Below are 13,417 nucleotides of genomic sequence, written 5' to 3'. Positions count from 1 at the left end.
AGGTTGCCCCTACTCTCCAGCCAAGCATCAAGTCTGCCATAGGCCTCTCCTGCCTCTACACCAGTGGCATTATCCTTTACCTGCTACCTACTTTAAAAAAAATCCTGACAAACATGTATCTAGATTTTTTTTCCAGTCCTGGGGCTTGGAGTCAGGGCCTGAGCACTGTCCCAGGCTTCTTTTTGCCCAAGGCTAGCACTCTACAAGTGAAAGGTGTTGAGGGAGCCCTTTCTTTGAATCCCTAGAAACAGCAGGCTTAGACAAGGTAATGGGGCTGGGGAAGGACAAACACAAGCCAAATAACAGGAGCACAAAACAGCTGGAAGTGGAGATGCTTGACCTTGGGCAAAGAGAGGAATGAGGAAGACCACTCCAAAGATTTAAGGCTAATCAAGACCTGTTACACCCAGAACCAAGAATTGTATTGCTGATTGTTTTGTTTATGGAGTTTACTAGAATAGTAATGTCTAAGAGCAATTCCGCTTCTGTAGGTCTGTCAGCTTCCTTTGCAACTTGCCAGACCACCTGAATGTGGTAAATGTGATTCTTGCCCCATGACCACCTGCATATAGTACCTGTGATTATTAACCTTTAAAAGCCCAACCCTATGGGGCCCTGGCAGGGTGTGTCACCATCCAGATAGTGGCGAGCAGATGCAGTACATAACTAAATAAAGACTCCTAGCCAAGGGGCTGGGAATATGGCCTAGTGGCAAGAGTGCTTGCCTTGTACACATGAAGCCCTGAGCTCAACTCCCCAGCACCACATATATAGAAAGTGGCCAGAAGTGTCACTTTGGCTCAAGTGGCACAGTGCTAGCTTTGAGCAAAAATAAGCCAGTGACAGTACAGTGCTAAGGCCCTGAGTCCAAGGCCCAGGATTGGCACAAAAAGTACTCCTAGCCCAAATGCCTGAGTGCTGGTGACTACTGTGAGTTCAAGGCCCACCTGGGTGTCCCAAATAGAACACTACCACTTGAACCACAGCACCACTTCCAGCTTTTTCTCTTTTGTCACCCTGAGCAATCGAACCCAGTGCTTCATGCATGCTAGGGAAACACTACACTGAGCCAAATTCCCAGCCCTCTAATATGATATTTTAAAGGAATGTTTAGGCTACATTGACTTCAATTCCCAGTTAGTATTTCCTAAGTGAAATGATACTTCTTTGAGTAAATTGTGACAAAAAAGGAAACTTGCTATAAAACTTCAGGATATGTAACAGCAAGAAATCATACAACCTTGGTAAAGATACATTAAGGTTTTTTTCAATTTAATTTTATTGTCACAGTGATGTACAGAGGTGTTACAGTTACACATTTAAGGTAGTAATTACATTTTTGTCAAACTTATTACCCCCTCCCTCATTTTTCTTCTACTTTCCAGGCTTTCCCAACTTTGTAGAGTTTATTTCCAACATATTGTCTTATAAGTATCACCGCTGCATTGGGTCACCTGTCTTATATTTTACTTTGTAATTTTTCTTATAAAGCCAAAGGTCTCTGAGCAACACCTCTAGAATTGCCAGGAAGAACCAATGGTAGAGCTAGGATCAGCACAGCCATAGATGGGACATTTAGGGTAGGTTAGAGAGATCATATACTAGAAACGATAATTGGAAGAAGCTGAATAAATTAGCAAGAGGATTAGGGGTTAGTACATAGACAGATATTTTCAGTTGTGACAGTTATCCCCGTACCCCAAACCACAGCCTCATGTCCCCTGTGATAACTAGGCTCTGGCTTATTCTTCAGTTCAGCTCACCCTCCATCCCCTATTAAAAGTTGGCTCAATCCTTCTAACAGAGTGTTGGAGGAAAGAGTACCACATGAATCTTGTTCTCTGAAAAGTAGAACGAATTATTTCTTAAGGCAGGAAAGTAGAAACATCCTCACCTTCTCATGCTTTTCTTCCTCTGCTCTTTAGGGCTTGTCAGAAGTTGGCAAGGTGTGTTCTTTTAGGAGGGAGATTCCTATTCATAGGGTGCCCTCCCTCCAACATTTCTAGGCTTCATTCCTAAAAACACACAACCACCACTCACTACTTCAGTATCCCATGTATGACTGCCTCTAGACAGAAGGAAGTGCACAAACAAACGTGTGAACTGAAGCCAAGATTGTTAAGAAAGGTAACAAGGCAGAGGCAGAGCAGACAACAACTCTAGGAGAAACAACACAGACCCCCCAAATTCAAGTGCAATACCATAAGGCCTGCCCCAGAAGGGAGGGCTACATGCAGAAGCCCCCACCACATTAAGTCTCTATCCAGTTACCAGCAGACCTGCAGGCTGTTACCTCCCCCTTTCCTGAGGTCACATTTTAATCCACCTGGTCACACCCTCCTGCCCTAGATAAGGCAGCACCCAGTGGGGTCACCCCTTCTCTCTGGCCATGCATCTCAGCCACTGGCCAACAATTCGGTAATAAACTTTCTGTCCTGCCTGAATACTGCTTGGGTTTCTCCTGAGAAACTAAAAATTGTAACCACCATTTTGTAGTTACTAACTGTTAATTTTGCTTCTGTAAACCGCTTTGCCGCTAAGGACCTAGGACACTCCATATTGTACTAAGACCCCATTCTGTACCTTACCTTACTGAAGGCCCTACTCCTCCTCCACCCCTCCCTTTCCAGTAAAGACCAGAAAACACCCTGGTGCAGATAGTGTTGTGCCAAGCCACGAAACCACCACCAAGAAGACCACCGAGGCTCAGACATTCCAAAATACAAAAGCAAGGCAAGACTTTATTTAAGCGAGCTGCGACTCGGGCTTCGTCCTACCCACCGACACAGCAGAGATTAGGAGGGAGCCCCGTGCTGTGATTACACAGGGCTTATAAAGGCAAAGAACAAGGTTACAACAATCGGGTGTTTAAGCAAGCAAGATTAGGGTACAGGTACGAATCTGATTGGCTCAGGGTTCGATTCTAAAATGGGGTTCGCGTGGTAAAATGGGGTTCACGGGGTAAAATGGGGCCTGACTTCAAAGTCTGGCACTTCAGATCATCTCTGCCACAGACCAGCAGTTCGGTAATAAACTTTCTCTCCTGCCTGAATACCGTGTGGCATTCTCCTTTACTGGCTACCTACTTTAAAAACCTAACATATATGGTGCTGTGACTCAGATAGAGCTTAAGAGTCAGGACACGCAGAATTCCCCTCTGTTTTTCTCCTTTTTCTGGGAGTATCCCCAGTTCTGAAGGCTGTGAACCGAACTGCTGCGAGACGCCACATGGAACTTTTCACCAATATCATTGCTGGCCTCCACATCCACCTCCACATCCACACCACTTGTCTAGCCTGGTGAGTGAAACAGCTGCTGCTCCCGTTCTCTGCCGCTCCATCCGCCGCTTCTGCTGCTTCTTCACAGTAAGCTCATTCACTCACCAGGCACCTCGCTCCCATGCTTTTTGGGTTTTTGTATCACTGTTACACCCAAGCTGGGACACTGCTAGCACGCCTCTTGACAGTACAATGGGGCCTGCTCGAAATACTCGCATAGATACAGTTTTTCCACTGTAATGGTAAATGGTCAGAAGTCACTTATATTCAGGCTCTCTATTGCTTTCTCTTTTCCTCTCTTTCTTTTTCTCCCTCATCTGCTTTCTTACTTCCTTCCTTTAAAACTCCAAGTTGTACCATCCTAGTAATGTGCCTTGCTCACAAAGCTGCCTCTTCTCACAGACCTCCAAAACTGAGGCTTCACCACCAATGTGCTTTGTCAGCAAGGATATCTAAAAGTTCTTTGCTCTAGCATTGACCACATGGTGGATATTGCGTTTACCAGGCACCAGATCAGGCGCCATTATGCCATGCTACGTGTTCTTTGTTAGTGTGTTTTTGTCCTCCTGCCACCCCCTCAACACAGCATCCAACTGGACTTTATCAAAATATGGTTTCTCTATTTTATAATCTGAAAATTGTTGTTTGCTAGCAAAATTTTTTTCTAACCGACCATGTGGTTCTAAAATATTGGGCAAAAAAAAGTCATTTACTATTGGAATTCCAAAAGAGTCTACCGCTGAATTCATTTTTGAAAGCTGTAAAACCTATGGGCACAGTGTGTATGTGTATTCCATGTGTGTATGTCTGTGTAAACATCATTTCTTAGTGAAGTTTCAGTAAAGGGAATTTAAGAAACTGTAGGAAGAAGATGATATGGGTATGTCTTAAATTCATACAAGACAAAGATTGTTAAATTGGTGTACAATTGTTGGCTGTGACTTAAACACTGATGTAAAATCAGTATGCCATTCTTTATATGTCATCTAGCTATATATCTGTGCTGAAACTCATTACATCTACTGAGTTTTGTCATTGCAGAATTCTGGCAAGTATTTGGTCAATTCCTGACAAGGTACAGGTAAGCTCTAGTCCCCTTGGTCTCCTTGTTGTTTTAATTGGAAATAAAAAAAGGGCTTTTGTGGCAAAGACTTCTTGGATTGCAGTTCTGTAATAAACTTTCTTTCCTGCCTGAATACCGTGTGGCCTTCTCCTTTACCGGCTACCTATTTTAAAAACTTAACATTTATGGTTTTCATTGTAGAGGTTTTTTACTTCCTTGGTTAGGAATTTTATTGTTTTTTTAGGCTACTGAAAATGGAGTTGTTCTCCTGATTTCTCTCTTATCTGTTCACTATTGGTGTGCAGAAGTTGACCTTTTAAATGGTAGTTTTTGTATCTTGCTGCATTACACACACACACACACACACACACACAAACACAGTGCATGATTTGTGTGTGTGAGAGAGAGATTGAAAGATGGTACTAGGGCATGAACTCAGGGTCTTGTGCTCTTGCTTGACTTTTATTGATCAAGGTTGGTACTCTACCACTTGAACCACACCTCCACTAATGCTTTATGATTTCATGAAAGGGCTTAAATAACAGCTCCTGAAATGAGATTTCCAATCAGTGGAGGAAAATGTGGTCCTCCTTTGTTCTCTCTTGCTCCCAGGGAAAATTTAAATCCAAGTCAGGGACCAGATTTTACTGGCAGCTCTCAGAAATGACTAGCTTTTCCTTTGAGTTTTTCTGTACTTCCTTCAACATAGCTCAGCTTTTTACTTCTTTATGCCAGTCCTAGGGCTTGAACTCAAGGCCTGGGTACCATCCCTGAGCTTTTTTGCTAAAGGTTAGCATTTTGCCACTTGAGCCACAGCACCACTTCTGGGTTTTTCTGAGTACTTTATTGGAGATAAGAGTCTCACAGAGTTTCTGCCCTGGCTGGCTTTGAATCTCAATCCGCATGTCTCAGCCTCCTGAGTAGCTAGGATGACCGGTATTCTTTCTGATCCCGGTTGCTGGGCTATTTTCTTGTTTTGTATGTCTTGTTCTTGCTCAGACTGCCTCATTCATAATAAGGAATCCAAGGCGGAGAACAGTTATTTGGATTGCTAAGTAGTTGCATCAATTAAATGATAGCCTTGAGTCAGACTCCAGTTTTTAAGTGCTGTTCTTTCATGTCATTATAATACTCCTTAGACACCACAGAAACCATTCATTCTGAAATGAAGTCTCTGTGTAACTCATAAGTGGATATGGAATAAAAAGAGAATTAATCCTGGGAGGTAAGAAAGTGGTAGCCTCTACCAAAAAGCCAGCTCAACTTCTTAGTGATAGGTGAAAAAAATATTCCAAACACAGGTTTGAGATGAAATATTTTTGAAAGAACAGCATCAGGATTTTTCCATTCCTCTTCCTTTTGTTTTGCTTAACTTGCTCTTTTATTAATATTCTGGATTTCATTGCAGGTTGAAAATAAATGAACAATATCAGCATTTTCTCTTTACAGCTGGATATCAGAGGTTGGCAATAATTTTCTCCCATATTTAAAAAACATCCTATAATCCCACAAAATTTAAGGTTATTAAGTTGCAGCTGAATAATTCATGAAGCAATTATGAAACATTTATGGTGGAATATGAGAAGCTTCTAAATAAAAGAAGCCATTGGGACGTCACCCCCTTAGCAAACCTGGGTAGCTCCCCCTAGCTTTCCCTTTCTGTGTTCTTTTCTGCTCTTAAGATGACGGAAGGCCCTTCAGATTTGTCTAAAAGACACCTCAGAACTTAGTAAAGCTGGGCACCACATTGGCTCACACTTGCGATCCTAGTTGAGGATTCCTAGCTCAGATCCTGAGATTGGAGGATCATGGTTCAAAGTCCACCCAGGCAGGAAAGTCCATTAGAATCTTATCTCCAAACAACCACCAGAAAACCAGAAGTGGAGCTGTGACTCAGGTGGTAGATCCCCCAGTCTTGAATGAGAAAGCTCAGAGACAGCACTTAGGCCCTGAGTTCAAAGCCCTAGGACAGGTACAACTTAACTCTCCCCTCTGATTAGGAAACTGAGGTCCAAGAAGAGACTAGTTTCACCAAATCCATGTTAAAGATAGAGTTCCAACCCAACACCTAAACACAGCATTCTTTCAAGACCTCATGGAGTCACCAACCATCCATCACCATGATCAATCTGTCTCCCTGTTTTATGGCCAGAGAGGTGAGGATGGACCGTCCAAGTCTGCACAGAGCACAGTGCCCCCTGCTGAAAGGTTAGCCATAGGATGTGGTTCAATAATCAAAGAACAAGTGCTGGTGTTGGATACAATCTTGGTTTGGTTTGGATAGACAATGTGTCTTTTTAACCATGCATGTTATTAAGGGAGACAGCGCTCCCACATGCGACAGTAATTAAGCATTCATTTGCATTTTTAAATTAGGTAGGCTGTGGACATTACAAAGCAATGACAGAGAATTTTTATAATTATTAGCCTTCGGAGGACAATGGAAGGAGGCAGGGGATGGCTCTGCCTGGCTATGTCACTGGATCTGGGGGGGAGTGGAAGCAAGGAAAACCCCACAATTCAGCTTCTAAGACCATCAGATCTCATGTCATTTTCCTGGACCCTGACAACTGGGTGGACCATCCTAGGAACTCCGGAGGATTATGGGGGCACAACTGTCCCCTCTTTGTTAAATGCACACTATCTACTCCCTTCTCACCCCTAGGCTTCCCAATGAGCATTTCCATCTGCTGGCTGCACAGCATTGTATTTTCTTTTGTTTGTATGCTCCAGAACTGAATTCCACTCCACTCCACATCCATAGACCCCAGTGTGTATGTCAAGGCCATGCTGCGATTTGCTAAAAACAACTGACATTGACTGAGCACTCATAGTGTGTGAACCACAGAACCATCCGTTATCTCAGATAAAGGCCCTCATCAGCTCTGGCAGCGAGGACGCGGGTGTGTGCCAGAGAGTACATTCAAGACCCGGGAATTCACCCAATGTCACACATGGAGCAATAGTACAACTATGACTGGCCCGAAATCTCCCAGCTTCTCAATATTGACTGAGTCATTTCAGTTTCCCTTTCTTCTTCTCCCTTTCACTTTTATTTCAGCAGGGATGAATTTATCATGTTGAATTGGCAGGTGCCTACATTTGGAGAAAAGATGGGCATTTGGACTTCTTTAATTTCTACCTGGAAAGACCTCTGGCCTCCACAACAGGAATCAAAGTATCTCCTCCCCCTATGCCCAGCTATTTATCATATTTGTTTATACATATATAACTTCCAGGAAGTAGGTCCCTCTGACTACATGCCATCACACAAAATGAACCCCCATAAAACCCCAAGATCCCCTCCCTAAGATCATCCCACCAGTCAGGCAAGCGAGCTCTACAAGTAAACAATGTAGGGAATACACAGCCTGCTTGCAACTCCTACACAATTCATTTCTTCTTCTGTTTCTGTCTTGGAACTTGAACTCAGGGCCCAGATACTGTGTCCCTGAGCTTTAGTGCTAAAGGCTAGTGCACTCAAGGCCTGAGCACTGCCCCTGAGCTTTTGTGCTCAAGACCACCCTCTACCACTTGAGCCACAGTGCCATTTCTGGCTTTCCTGCCTGGGCTGGCTTTGAACTACAATCCACAGATCTAGCATGACAGGTATGAGCCACCAGCAACCTACAGTGTGCTCTGTGTGTGTGTGTGTGTGTGTGTGTGTGTGTGTGTGTGTAATCAAAGAAGAACAGGAAGATGATAATAAGTTAGGAATGTAGATTTGACCAAGAGTTCCTAGTAGATGAATGGCAGAAGCTGGGACTCCAGGCTGAGTTCTTTGGTTCCCATTACTGTTCAGAATGTACCAGAAAAGTGCAACTGGGTTGGGAGCATCTGGTGTGGAGAGCAGGATTCCAATCAGGTACTGGGCAGGCAGGGCCAGGAGAGCAGAACTGAGAATTATGGGTTTGCTGTAGGCCAAGAGGCCTGCTGGTGGCAAATGGGGGTGGGGTTTTGGACACATGGGGTGTGGTTCAGTTGGACAGACCTGAGTCATCCAATTAAAACAGAAGCTGGTGTACCAAAGGCAGCACGCTCCAGCCGCGCCCCCCCCCCCCGCATCCTTCCCACATTTTCATTGACTTGAAATTACATTTTATTAAAATCCTCTGGGTCCTGATTAACTTTCCTGGCTGCTTCCTTTATGAGGGCTCTATTGGCCCTGAGCTCAGGACAGCGTGTTCTCTCCCAAATGGGACTGGATCAGTTCGCCCTTGAATCTTTTGGTCTAAATTGCTCTCTGGCTTTGCCTAATGCAGCTTTGGGGGCATCTCAAGTTCTTTGCTTTTTAATTTATTTATTTTGTTTTATTTTATTGGATGGATGGACAATGGGAGAGAATACCTGCTACTGTGTGAAAGCCGTGAACAAGAACGTGTACTTTAGGGCTTTGGCTGTAGGAATTTAGTTATGGAAACGTCTGCCTATCACTGAGGAGAAGGAGGGAATCTCACAATCATTCATTCATTTTCTTATTTATTTACCTACTCATTATCTATTTTCTTACTGATTTCCAAAATATTTTTATTGTCTTTAGGTGTGTAAAGAGGGTACAATTCAACATGTGAATTTAGGAATGTTATACTCTCGATGTGTGTCAACTCTCCCAAACCCACCCATCTTCTCAGTTTTCCTATTTCATGAGATAGATATTGAATATTACGAATGCATTCCTTCCTTCCTCTCTTCATTGGTCTATCCCCTTCCTATAGCCTTCCCCCGCCCACACCTATCACGTTCCAGCTTCTTCCTTTCTTCATTTTCTTTCTTTTCTCTCTCCTTCCTTGCTCTTTTCTTTTAATTTCCTTCTTTCCTTCTTTCCTTCCTTCCTTCCTTCTTCTTTCCTCCCTCCCTTTCTCCCTTCTTTCCTTCCTTCCTTGTGCCAGTACTGCAACGTGGATTTAAGGCCCCAAACTCTCTCTTTTTCACTATAGTCTAGCACTCTGCCACTTGAGCCACAGCTCCATTTCTAACATCTTGCTAATTAATGGGAGAATCACACAGATTTCCTGCCTGGGCTGGCTTTGCACTTTTATTCTCAGATCTTCACCTCCTGAGTAGCTAGGACTACAGGTGTGAGCCTTTTGCACTTGGCTTAATCTCATGTTTGTTGAGTGCCTACTATAATGGTAAAAGAATTCCCTGTGTCTCTTCTCTTGGCTTTCTAGATATCACATGTAAAGATTGGGCATGGAATTTCCCAGATCCGTGTTCTCAACACACCATGAATAATGTAAAAACATGCTATAGATTTTTTCCATGTAAACAATAGCCATTCAATCAGATAACCAACTTATCACAAGTTTGCCCCACTCCCCCAAGTCCTATGATCCTTCAGTAGTGGATGAGTACATGAGTACTCATGAGTACAATGTGTCTCCATCAATGCCACCTATTCCATTGTTCACCCTCTTCTCTCCCAAGCCCACCTACTCCCTGGAGTTACCTGGTTCCACTGTTATGCACCCACACTGAATCTTCTGACTGGATTTGTCCCCCTTCCTCTCTCCACACTCCAGCTCCTCCCCTCCCACAGTTCTTTTTTTGATTTATTCATTAATTAAAAAAATTGACAAGGTGTTGTGCAAAAGGGGTACATTTACATAATAGGGCAGTGTGTACATTTCTTGTGATGTTTTACACCCTGTTTTTCTTTCCCTTCCCTACATCAGGTAGACATATATACATTACACAGTGTACCAAAAACATATACATAGCCACGTGGCCTACGCCAAAGGAAATTCACCTAGGACTTTGAATGTAACATCAACAATAGAGTTGGCTTATCCTTGTCTTATAAGAACATACATACATAGCTTTTGAGCTATTGTGATCCACTGAGAGTCTATTTTTGACCTTTATATGTTGAATAGTTGTTTGGTTTTAGTTACATAACGTAGGGTCGCTGACCCAAAGCTGTGGGAAATACCATTTGACAAGAAGTTTTTGGCTCCACAGACCTGTCTTTACTGTCTTCCATAACAGTCATATATCAAGGAGATCATGCCCCTTTGTTTTCTGTGTTCTAGGCTTGTCTCACCCAACATTATTTGTTCAAGTTCTGACCATTTCCTTGCGGATATCAATATTTCACCCTTTCTAATCACTATGTAATATTACATTGTGTATAGGGACCATACTTTTTGGATCCATTCATCTGTGGAGGGGCATCTGGGTTGTTTCCACATTTTGGCTATTGTGAATTGTGTCAGGATAAATATGGAAGTGCAGATGTCTTTTTGATATCGTGGGCCCTGTTGTTCAGGATAGATGCCTAGGAGTGGTATGGCTGGGTCATAGGGTAGGTCTATGTTGAGCTTTTTGAGGAACCTCCATACTGTTCTCCAAAGTGGTTGTACTAATTTGCACTCCCACCAAAAATGGAGAAGGGTTCCTCTTTCCCCGCACCCCCTCTGGCATTTGTTGTTGCCAGAATTTAGAGTATAGGCCATTCCTACTGGAGTGAGGTTTTATCTCAGGGTTGTTTTGATTTGCATTTCCTTTACTGCCAGGGATGTGGAACATTTCCTCATATGTTTCTTTGCCATTTTTATCTCTTCTCTTGTGAAGGCTCTCTTTAGCTCCTTTGCCCATTTCATACTTGGCTTACTGGGTTTGGAGGGGCTTAGTTTTTTGAGTTCTTTGTAGATGGCGGATATTAGGCCTTTGTCTGTTGCTGTGCTGGTAAAGATCCTTTCTCATATGGCTGGCTGTCTTCCTAGTTCGGTGGCTATGTCTTTAGCTGTGCAGAAACTTTTTATTTTGTTGTAGTCCCATTTGTCGAGTCTCTCCCCTATCTGTTGTGCCCCTGGGACTCTATTCAGGACATTCCTTCCTGTGGCTATAAATTCTAGCGTCATTCCTACTTTATCCTTCAGTTATTTCAAGGATTCAGGTCTGATGTTGAGGTCCTTGATCCATTTTGAGTTGTTCTTGGTGCATGGTGATAGGCTTGGGTCTACTTTGAGTTTTCTCCATAGGGCTGCCCAGTTTTGCCAGCACCAGTAGTTAAGAAGCTATGTTTTTTTCCATTTATGTCTTTAGCTTCTTTGTCGAATATCAGCTGACTGTAAGAGTGTGTTTTTATTTCTGGGTCTTCAATTCTTTTCCATTCATCTTCAGGTCTGTTTTTATACCAATATCGTTTTTGTTATGATGGCTCAATAATAGAGATTGAAGTCTGGTATTGTGATACCTCCTGCACTGCTTTTGTTTTTTTGCCAAGAATTGCTTTGGCTATTCAAGGTCTTTTGCTCTTCCAAATCAATTTATGGGTTGCTTTCTGTATTTCAGTGAAGAATGTAGCTGGGATCTTAGTGTGGATTGCATTGAATTTGTAGAACAATTTGAGCAATATGGCCATTTTCCCGATATTGATTCTGCCTACCCATGAGCATGGGAGGTCTTTCCATCTCCTTGTGTCCTCTTTGATTTCCATTTTTAGGTTTTAATAGTTCTCATTAAATAATCCTTCAAGTCTTGGGTTAGGTTGATCCGTAGGTAATTTATTTTTTAGCTATTGTAAATGGTATTAGTTCCATAGTTTCATTTTCTGCTTGTACATTGCTGGTGTACAGAAAAGCTGCTGACTTTGGTGGTTTGATTTTTTTTTATCCTGCTACATTGCCAAAATTGTTTATTATGTCTAGGAGTTTGGGGACTGTGTTTTTTGGGTCCTTCAGATATATGATTGTGTCATTTGCCAATAGGGATAGTTTAATTTCTTCTTTGCCAATGTTGATCCCTTTGATTTCTGCCTCTTGCCTTATTGCTATGGCTAGGTATTCCAGCACTATGTTGAAAAGAAGTTGGGAGAGTGGGCATCCTTGTCTTGTTCCTGAGTTTAGGGGCAATGATTTTAGTTTCTCTCCATTTAATACGATATTAGCAGTTGGTCTGTTGTATATTGCTTTTATTGTTTTACTTTATTTTTTATTTTTTGACAGTCCTGGGCCTTGGACTCAGGGCCTGAGCACTGTCCCTGGCTTCTTTTTGTTCAAGGCTAGCACTCTGCCACTTGAGTCAAAGCACCACTTCTGGCCATTTTCTATATATGTGTTGCCAGGGAATTGAACCCAGGGCTTCATGTATGGAGGCAAGCACTCTTGCCCCCAGGCTATATTCTCAGCCACGCTTTTATTGTTTTAAGGAATGTTCCATCTATTCCTGTTCTCTCCAGAGCTTTTAATAAGTATATGTGTTGTATTTTGTCAAAGACTTTTTGGGCATCGACTGAGGTAACAATGTGATTCTTGATTTTTAGTTCTATGTGATTCTTGATTTTAGTTTATGTGGTGAATTACATTAATAGATTTACGGATGTTGAACCATCCTTGTGTCTATGGGATGAAGCCAACTTGGTCATGATGTATAATTTTCTTGATTAGTTTCTGGATCCTGTTAGCTAATATTTTATTGAGTAGCTTTTCGTCTGTGTTCATTAGTGTTATTGGTCTGTAGTTCTCTTTTTGTTGGGTCTTTGCTTGGTTTGGGGACGAGTATAATATTAGCTTCATAGAATGAGTTTGGGATTTCTCCCTCTGTTTCTATTTCGCAGAAGAGTTTGAGGAGTATTGGTAATAGCTTCTCACTAAAGGATTTATAGAATTCATTGGTGAATCCATCTGGGTCTGGGCTTGTCTTTGTTGGGAGGGTCTTGATTACCCCCTGTATCTCGCTGTAAGTTATTGGTTTATTTAGTTGATTTATTTCTTCTTGGTTCAGTTTGAGCAGTTTATACTTCTCTAAGAATTGATCCATTTTTGTAAAATTACTGTTTTTTAGTGAGTAGAGGTTCTGGAAATAGTTCCTTATGATTGTTTGAATAGCGTGTGTATTTGTTGTAACTTTTCTGGTGGAGTCCCTGATTTTAAGGATATGAGCCTCTTCTCTTCTTTTTTTTGTAAGTCTTGCGAGGGGTCTGTCAATTTTATTTATTTTCTCAAAGAACCAGCTTTTAGTTTTATTTATTTGTTGAATGATCTTTCTATTTTCAATCAGATTTATCTCTTTTTTAATCTTTGTGATCTCTCTCTTCCTAGTCATTTTAGATTTGATTATTTCTTGTTTCTCC

Source organism: Perognathus longimembris, chromosome 18 (genome assembly GCF_023159225.1).
Source record: "Perognathus longimembris pacificus isolate PPM17 chromosome 18, ASM2315922v1, whole genome shotgun sequence".
Lineage (NCBI taxonomy): Eukaryota > Metazoa > Chordata > Mammalia > Rodentia > Heteromyidae > Perognathus > Perognathus longimembris.
Note: the sequence above shows the minus strand (reverse complement) of the source record.